The following is an 8,714-nucleotide window of genomic DNA, read 5'->3' as shown; positions in this document are numbered from 1 at the left end:
CATGGTGCTGGAGGAGCCCAGAATTCTACATGTTGATCTGCAGACAAGGAGAAGGAGACTGTGTACCACACTGGGCATAGCTTGAGCATAGGAGACCTCAAAACTGGCCCCCACAGTGACACACTTCCCCTAACAAGGTCACACCTACTCCAACAATTCTATACCTTCTAAAAGGGCCACTCCCAAAGGAGCCAAGCATTCAAACACATGAATTTATGGGGGCCGTACCTATCCAAACCACCACACGTACTCAATATATACAGGCCAATCTAGTCTGAACTGCTTTTAGGTACATGTGTACTCAAGTTAAGTTTTAAGGAGCATTCCCTATTTATGATCTTATTCTTACGAGTATGATTAAAATCAGATACATTATGGGAAGGGCTACAAGCAGTAGAAATAAGATTAAGTGATCTAGTCTATCAATTAAAACAGAACCATTCTCATTACACCCTTAGTAGCCAAAAGCTTGAACCCCATAAAAGAAAGCCTCAAACAGTAAACAAGATCCTTGAGTAACTTCATTATCGTGGCCCATTACTCTCTTGCAATATAATCTTTTTACCACTTTGCTTTGGAAAGGTTTCTTTGCTACTTTTGCAAACCTGTGTAAGCCTTTATTTCAATTTGTCTCCCATTGGATGAGAGAAAAAGGGCCTGAAAACACCTGACCCAGACCCCAGTCATCAATAACAGCCTAACTGGGTACTCCAACCCGGTAATCACCAGAATAATTGAGCACCCAATCTGGGCACAGGAATGAGAGGACTGGAGCCTGGCCTGGCCCTGATCCTGTGCTGATAGCTCCACTCCTGTGTGGGGACAGTGCAGGGTAGCGCATCTGTCTAGAAGCACACCAATGCCTCCTCACATGGGTGTTGTCAAGAGCACACGAGAACTCTCCGTTGCTGGCTACATGGAAAAGTTTCAATAAATAGCTGTCACATTTGTCCTCGTATGTGTCACTGTCTCAGAGGGAAATGAGGATGGCTGCCCAGGACAGGCTCCCCATCCTTCATCTGCGGCTCCCAGAACCTCGGGGCACTGGCAGTCTGGCCATTTGCCTGTGCATGCTATGCTCTCTCTGGGGAGTCCCTCTTGCTCAGAGTTCAACCTGCTGAAGATTTTGCTTCCAGCCAGACTACTTCCTAAGACACAGGTCTCACCTCCACCCATGTGCCATCTCCAGCCAGTTAATTCATACTGCACCATGGAAGATACATTTGGCTGAACCCCGGGAGTGCATTCTGTTCCGAAACCCTAAGCAAGCTGCAAGGGGCTGTAAGAGGTCTGCCCTCCAATACTCCTAGCTCTCCCTGCTAAGAGCCCTAATTTCTTTGCCTTCAGACAGGAGCTAGATCCCTAGAGCTCCTGGCTCAACTTGTGGAAGTCACTTCCTTCCCAGCAATCTGTGTGACTCTTAGAGGAGGCTTTGAGTTCTCGGATTCTTTTTTTTTTTTTTTTTTTGAGATTTATATTTAGTTTGCATATGAGTGCTCTGTTTTCATGCACACCAGAAGAGGAAATCATATTCCATGTTTATGAGCCACCATGTGGTTGCTGGGAATTGAACTTAGGACCTCTGGAAGAGCAGCCAGTGCTCTTAACCGCTGAGCCATCTCTCCAGCCCTGAGCTTCCTGATTCTGAAGAAGGAATGTTTCCATACAGAACACAACTGCCTGCATAAACAGGATTGTTGTGTTTTCTATTTTTACATTGTCCTAGTTTGTTTTCTGTTGCTGTGGTAAACATTACAACCAAAAGCAACTTGGGAAGGAAAAGGTTTATTTCATTTTACATCTTACAGTCCTTCATGAAGGAAAATCAGGACAGGATCAAGGCAAGAACTGGGAGGTGAGAACTGAAATAAAAATCATAGAGGGGTGCTTATTCCTTATGGCTTGCTCTGCCCACTTTATTATGCAACCTAGGACCCACAGTGTGCTGGGCCCTTTCACACCAATCATTAATCAAGAAGGTGCCCCATAGACTTGCCCACAGGCTAATCTGATAGAGGTATTCCTAAGGACTTCTCTTAGTTAGAATTACGTTTGCAGTGACAAGCTCCATGACCAAAAACGACTTGGGGAGGAAAGGGTTTATTAGGCTTATGTTTTCACATGACTGCTCACCATCAAAGAAATTTGGGACAGGACCTCAAACAGGGCAGGAAACTGGAGGGGGAGCTGATGCAGAGGCCATAGAGACGTGCTGCTTACTGGCTTGCTCATCATGGCCTGCTCAGCCTTCTTATAGAACCCGAACCAGGGATGGAGCCACCCACAATGGGCTGGGCCCTCCCACATCAATCACTAAATAAGAAATGCCCAGGGCTGAGGAAAAAATAAGAGGTTAAGAGCACCAGCTGCTCTTCCAAAGGTCCTGAGTTCAATTCCCAGAAACCACATGATGGCTCATAACTAACTATAATGAGTTCTCTTCTGGCATGCAGGCAGAATACTGTATACATAATAAATAAATAAATCTTTTTGAAAAAAGAGAAAAGAAAATACCCTACAGGCCTGCCAACAGCCTGGTTGGATGGAGGCATTTTCTCAACTGAGCTTCTCTTCTTTCAGATGACCATGGCTTGTGTCGACATAAAATGAACCAGCACACTACCACACTTTGGGAGGAGGTTTAAAACTTTTTGAGTTTTCTTAGTCTAATGAGTCAACTCCTCTCTCCAGGAGGAAATGCTTCACTGTGTAATAGCTATACAACAGGGTACATAATTAGGATTGCTGGGTTTTCTGTTTCATAATATTACCATATAATGTTCCTCTCTGTCTCTGATAATTTTCTTCTCTCTTAAGTCTACTTTATTGAATATTAACCATAAATGCTTTCTTTTAACGTTACATCAGACATCTTTGCAAACTTTTTCTTTCACACTAGCCATTTTTGATAGCTGAAGTGAGTTCCTTCAACTGCATGTGGCTGGCTCCTATTATTTGACTCTCCTCTGTTATTCTCTGTCCTTGACAGTGTATTTCAGCTGTTCACATTTTGTGGAACTATCAGTACAATGTTTTCACACCTGCCATTTAATTTTTTTATTTTGTTTGTGCTCTCTGTATCTGGGCTTTTTCATTGCCTTCCTGGGATGGCCCCAGTCAACCAACCAACCAATCAATCAATCAGTCAATGCAGTAAGTTAAAAATAGAAAATCCCCTCATGAGCTTTCCATGGTATTTTGTGTCAATTTCTTCATGTAGCTTTGTTCATCGTTGCTGTAGCCTCTTCTCTTCTCTTTGGGGGCACTCCGGATGCAATAGTCAGGTCTCATGAATCCCCAGCACTGCAAAAATAAATACACAAACCCACATTTATCCTTAAAATTTCTTTCATTCTGAAGAATTTATACCTAGGCATGTTTTTGTTTTTGTTTTGTTTTGTTTTGTTTTGTTTTGTTTTGTTTTTAGACAGGATCTTACTATGTAGCCCTGATTGGCTTGGAACTCTCTAGATTGACCAAACTAGCCTCAGACTCAAGAGAGCTGCCTCCAGAGTGCTGAGATTAAAGGCATATGCCAGTATAGGCAAAAAATTTTAATTATTGATCATATCTGCTTTTTTTTAAAGTTTTTATCATTTTGGCAACTCTATCTGTACCTTTGAAAAAATTAAGTGTCATTTAATCAAAATGACATTTTTAAAAGATTTATGTATTTTTATTTTGTGTATGAGTGACTGTGGAAGTTAGAAGAGGACACCAGATCCACTGGAACTGGATTTTCAAGCCACCATATGGGTACTGGGACTCCAACCAGGATCCTCTGCAAAAGTGGCAAGCGCTCTTCACCACTGAGCCATCTCTCCAGCCTCAACATTTTTAAAAAACAGTTGTATGAAATATTAAGGTTTTTGAGATAAAGTCTCACTATGTAACCCAGGCCAGACTTGAACTCATGGTAATGCTCCTGCATCTGTCTCCCAAGTTCTAGGATTGCAGATACTTGTCATCAGGATAACAGCTCGTTAGTTTAACACGTGTGTATGTGTGAGACCACCAAAGCTCTCCTGACAGTACAATCCAACACTGATCTCCACTGCGCACTAAGGGATGCTCAGCAGCCTAGCAGCACTCTAAAGCACATGAGAGATAATGTGCAGGTAGATGCGCATTCTACATCACAGTAGCCAAGGGACTTGGGCATTGTACATGCTGGAATTCCTGGGGGTCCTCACAGCTACTCACTCACTACAGAGACAGGGGGATAGCTGTGTCTCGGCCCAGATGCCACAGTCAGCCTGACAAGAGCAACTTTCTTCTGTTAGCCAAGCTGACACTTTGCTGAGGCTTCTGATGCTAGTTGGCCAAAGGCTTCAAGGCTTCCTAGGTTTCTGGGATAGTTCTGTCCCCAGCTGAGGGAGCCTCCTGTTTGTTTCATTTTGAAGGTCATACAACCAGATTGGCTAAAAACTATTGTGAAACTTTCAGGTGCCTGGGATGTGGAAAAGGAGTCTTGTGGAAGCATTTAAGCATATAATTTGATGTCAGAAGGCTATTCCCACGCACTCTGCCTTTCTTGCTGACATTATGATAAAAGCAAAAAAAAAAAAAAATGTGTTAAGCTTTGAATCTGTATAGGAATAGTAAATCTCCACCCATAGATAGTTTCTGTGTGAGGCTTCACATGGCAGACATAGGCCAATAAATGGGCCGCAAAGTTCTGGGGTGGAATACCAACTGCTCTATGACGTTCCGGTGAGCCCTTGTCAATCACAGGTGTATTTTTATCTGTACTTCTGCTGTGAAAGGCATGGTCTGCTGGAAGGACCATTGGGGGAGACCATTCATTGAGAAGTGGCATAGTGACTCACCTTGTTTTCCAGGATGGAATTCTGAAGGTCACCAGTGGGCAGTCCTCCGGGACTGAAGACGCTGAAGACTTCTGCCCCAGGCCTGTAAGGGTTAATATCTGACCCCAGAGTTTGTGCCCTGGTCAGCTTTTTTATTGCTGTGATAAACACTAGCCAAAAGTAATTTGGGAGTGAAAGCGTTTACTTCACTTTATAGTTCACGGTCCACCATGAAGGGACTTCAGGACAAGAAGTCCAGCAGAAGCCATGGAGGAACCCTGCTTACTGGTTTGCTCCTCACGGCTTGCTCAGCTTGTTTCATACAGAACTCACAACTGTCTGGCCTAGACATGGCACTGCTCACAGTGGGCTGGACTTCTCACACCAATCAAAAAAGTGTCCCCACAGACCTGTGTGATGGAGGCAAATCCTCAGTTGAGAGTTTTTCTTCTCAGATGACTTGGCTTGAGTCAAATTTTCACATACATACACACACACACACACACACACACACACACATTGGGATTACGGTTGGCTCATGGTAAACACACAATAAGCATTTACTATTCTTGTGTGTCTGTGTTAACATGTGTGTAAAGTGTGTGTGTGTGTGTGTGTGTGTGTGTGCGTGCGTGCGTGCGCGCGCGCCTGTGTAGGAGCATTTCTCAATTGCTCTCTATTTTTTTTAATATATTTTCCTTTATTTGTATTTGATGTGTGTGTTTTGGCTCCATTATGTTTGTGCAGTGCCTGTGGAGGCCAAAAAGGGCACTGAACCCCTGGGACTGGAGTTACAGTCAGTTGTGAGCCACATGTGGTACTGGAATTGAACAGGGTCCTCTGGAAGAGTAGCCTGTGCTCTTAACTGCTGAGGCCGGCTCTCTAGCCCCCACCTAATTATTTGTTACAACTTTCTTCTCATTTGTTTACTGGGGGAGGTGAGGCATGCATGTGCCCAGGTGTTCATGTGGAGGTCAGAGGACAACTTGAAGAACTGTCTAGCTGTGAGTCTTGGACACAGAAAACTCAGGTGGTCAGACATAGCAACAAGGGCTTTACCTGCTGAACAGTTTCTTATTTTTGTTGTTGTTTTAATGCTTTGTTTTTTTAAATATTTGTATTTATTCTTTGAGAATTTAACGCATTCATACAATGTATTTTGCTTTATCCAGCCCTACTCCTCTCCTCTAGTTCCTCCCAGATCCCCGTCACTACGTCCCCCTCACAAGCTCATTATTGCCTCTTCTTCTTCTTCTTCTTCTTCTTCTTCTTCTTCTTCTTCTTCTTCTCCCCATTGAGTTTTGTCTGACTTAAATTTTGAACAAATTATTACTGAACCTGAAACTCATCTTGAGCCCAGGGGATCCTCCTGCCTCCACCTCCCCAGTGCTGTGATTACAGCGTACACTGCTGTAGCCAACTTTTCTGTGTGGGCGCTGAGGATCACATTCACGTACCCATGCCAGTGTGGCAAGCACTTTACCGAGTAAACCATCTCCCCAGCCCCAGTATTGGATATTTTTAGGACTGACACAGAGAAGTTGAACTCTATCCAAGTTCTTTATATGCTAAATATTGGTAATATATGCTAAATGTTGGTACAAGATGGTATACAAGCACAAGACATGAAAGTAGAAGAGGAGCCATAGGAAAGAAGAGGCCAGTGGGAACTGAGAGGTACAAGGGAGGGTAATTGAGGGTAAATGTGATCAAAATACTTTGTATACATTCTGATTTTTACCTATACAAAATGGTAAAAGTATGTCAAGTTATATTTCAGAAATTGTTGGAAATTCTGTCCTAATCCCAAGCTAAAATTTATTGCATGATCTTTTAAATTTAGATTTGTTTTGTATGAGCAACTTATATGCATGTCTGTATGTATGTGTACCATGTACATGCCTGATGCCCTCAAAGGTTAGAAGAGGGCTTTAGATCCCCTGGGACTAGAGTTACAGACATTTGTGAGCCACTATGTGGGTGCTGGGAACCTAGGTCTCTTAACAACTGCTTTTAACCACTGAGTCATCTTTCAGCCTTGTCATTTGATCTTATAAAACTCAAATTATCAAGTCTGATGGTCTATATTGTCAACATAACAGAATCTAGAATCACCTTGGGCACAAATCTCTGAGCAGGTCTGTAAGAGACTAAGTAGACTTAAATGAAGTGGGAAGACCCACCTTAAACGTGGGTAGCAGCATTCTCCAGGGCTATGGTCCTGGATTGAAAAAAAAAAAAAAAGAGGACACAGTAAACTGAGCACCAACGTTTCTCTCTGCTTTCTATGGATGCAATGTGACCCGCCTCCAACTCCTGCAGCCATGCCTTCCAAGCCACAACAGACGTCTCCTTGACCTGTTAAATCAAAACAAACCCTTTCAAGACCAATAGAGCCATAGAAACTGAGCCCTGGGGGCCCTGAAGAGAATGATACCCCAACCAAGGACAATGTATGGAGAGGACCTAAAACCCCCTGCTCAGATGTAGCCCATGGCACCTCAGTTTCCTAGTAAGGGGAGCAAGGACTATCTCTGACATGAACTCAGTGGCTGGCTCTCTGATCCCCCTGAGGGATGCCGCCTTACCAGTTCACAGAGGAAGACAATGCAACCAGTCCTGATGAGACCTGATAGGCTAGGATCAAATAGAAGGGGAGAAGGACCTCCCCTATCAGTGGACTAGGGGAGGGCTATAGGGGGAGAAGAGGGAGGGAGGGTGGGATTGGGAGGAGATGAGGGAGGGGTCCACAGTGGGATACAAATTGAATAAATTGTAATAAATGATAATAATTAAAAAAGAAAAAGAAAACAAAGAAACCCTTTCTTTCCAGTTGCTTTTGTCAGGGTATTTTACCTCAGCAATAAGACAGGTAATTACTGCAGCAACTCAAAAGGCAATTAAAACTTTTTTCTGGGCGAGTGATCTTGGTTGTGGATTGTCCTGCACCTAAGGCAGGAAGATGATGGCCATAAATAAACAAACAAAAAAAAAACCTCTGGAGTCGATCAACTCTAGGCTTCAACTTGTATGAAAAGTGGAAAGTATGTTCTGGGATACAAACAGACTCTTAAGATGATCAGACAAGGCAAAGCGAAATTGGTTATTCTGGCCAACAGCTGCCCAGCTCTGAGGAAATCTGAAATAGAATACAATGCCATGTTGGCTAAAACTGGTGTCCATCGCTACAGTGGCAATAATATTGACTTGGGCACAGCGTGTGGAAAATACTGCAGAGTGTGCACACTGGCTGTCATTGGCCCAGGTGATTCTGATATTATTAGAAGCGTGCCGGAACAGACTGGTGAAAAGTAAACCAGGAAAGTTTAATAAAACTTTACCAGAGCACCTTTAAAACAAAACAAAACAACAAAAACACCTTTTTCTGACTTTACAGCTGCATAGAGTAATGTCTTTCTTTTTATATTTTAATTTTATCTTTATCTACATGTATGTGTGTGTGCTGTGTGTGCTGTGCGTGCTGTGCATGCTGGCGTCAACAGAGGGAAGAAGCTGTTATCAGCTCCCCTGGAGCTGGAGTTACAGATGCTTGTGAGCCACACAGCATGGGTGCTGGAAGATGAACTCCAATCTTTGAAAACTTGAGTTCTCTACAAAAGCAGAAAGTGCTCTTAAAAACTGAGCCATTTTCTTCAGCCTCATCAGACAGCAATTCTTAAAACTAAGCATTTTAACATAACATAATTCAAAGATATACACATTTGCTTCTTGGATGTTGAAGAATAGTGTGTCCTGTAATTAAACTGTTGATTCTGTAAGAGCAGAAAACTTTGCATGTACTGTACAGTAAAATCCCTGTAATTCATAACATGTGTTTCAGTGTCTGTTGGTATTGTGTGGCATGATGGCATGTGTAATACAAAGTGTCTCTGTTATGAGTTCAGA

General features: G+C 43.0%; 1 pseudogene; it reads left to right on the top strand.

Moving 5' to 3' along the window:
• The first annotated feature begins 7,773 nt into the window (after positions 1-7,773).
• Positions 7,774-8,123, top strand: LOC129681088 (60S ribosomal protein L30-like; annotated as a pseudogene).
• Positions 8,124-8,714: the final 591 nt, after the last annotated feature.

The sequence above is a fragment of the Psammomys obesus genome, unplaced genomic scaffold (assembly GCF_907164565.1).
Source record: "Psammomys obesus unplaced genomic scaffold, mPsaObe1.curated_primary_1811, whole genome shotgun sequence".
NCBI lineage: Eukaryota > Metazoa > Chordata > Mammalia > Rodentia > Muridae > Psammomys > Psammomys obesus.
The sequence above is the reverse complement of the archived record's forward strand: the minus strand, read 5'-3'. Positions and strand labels throughout refer to the sequence as shown.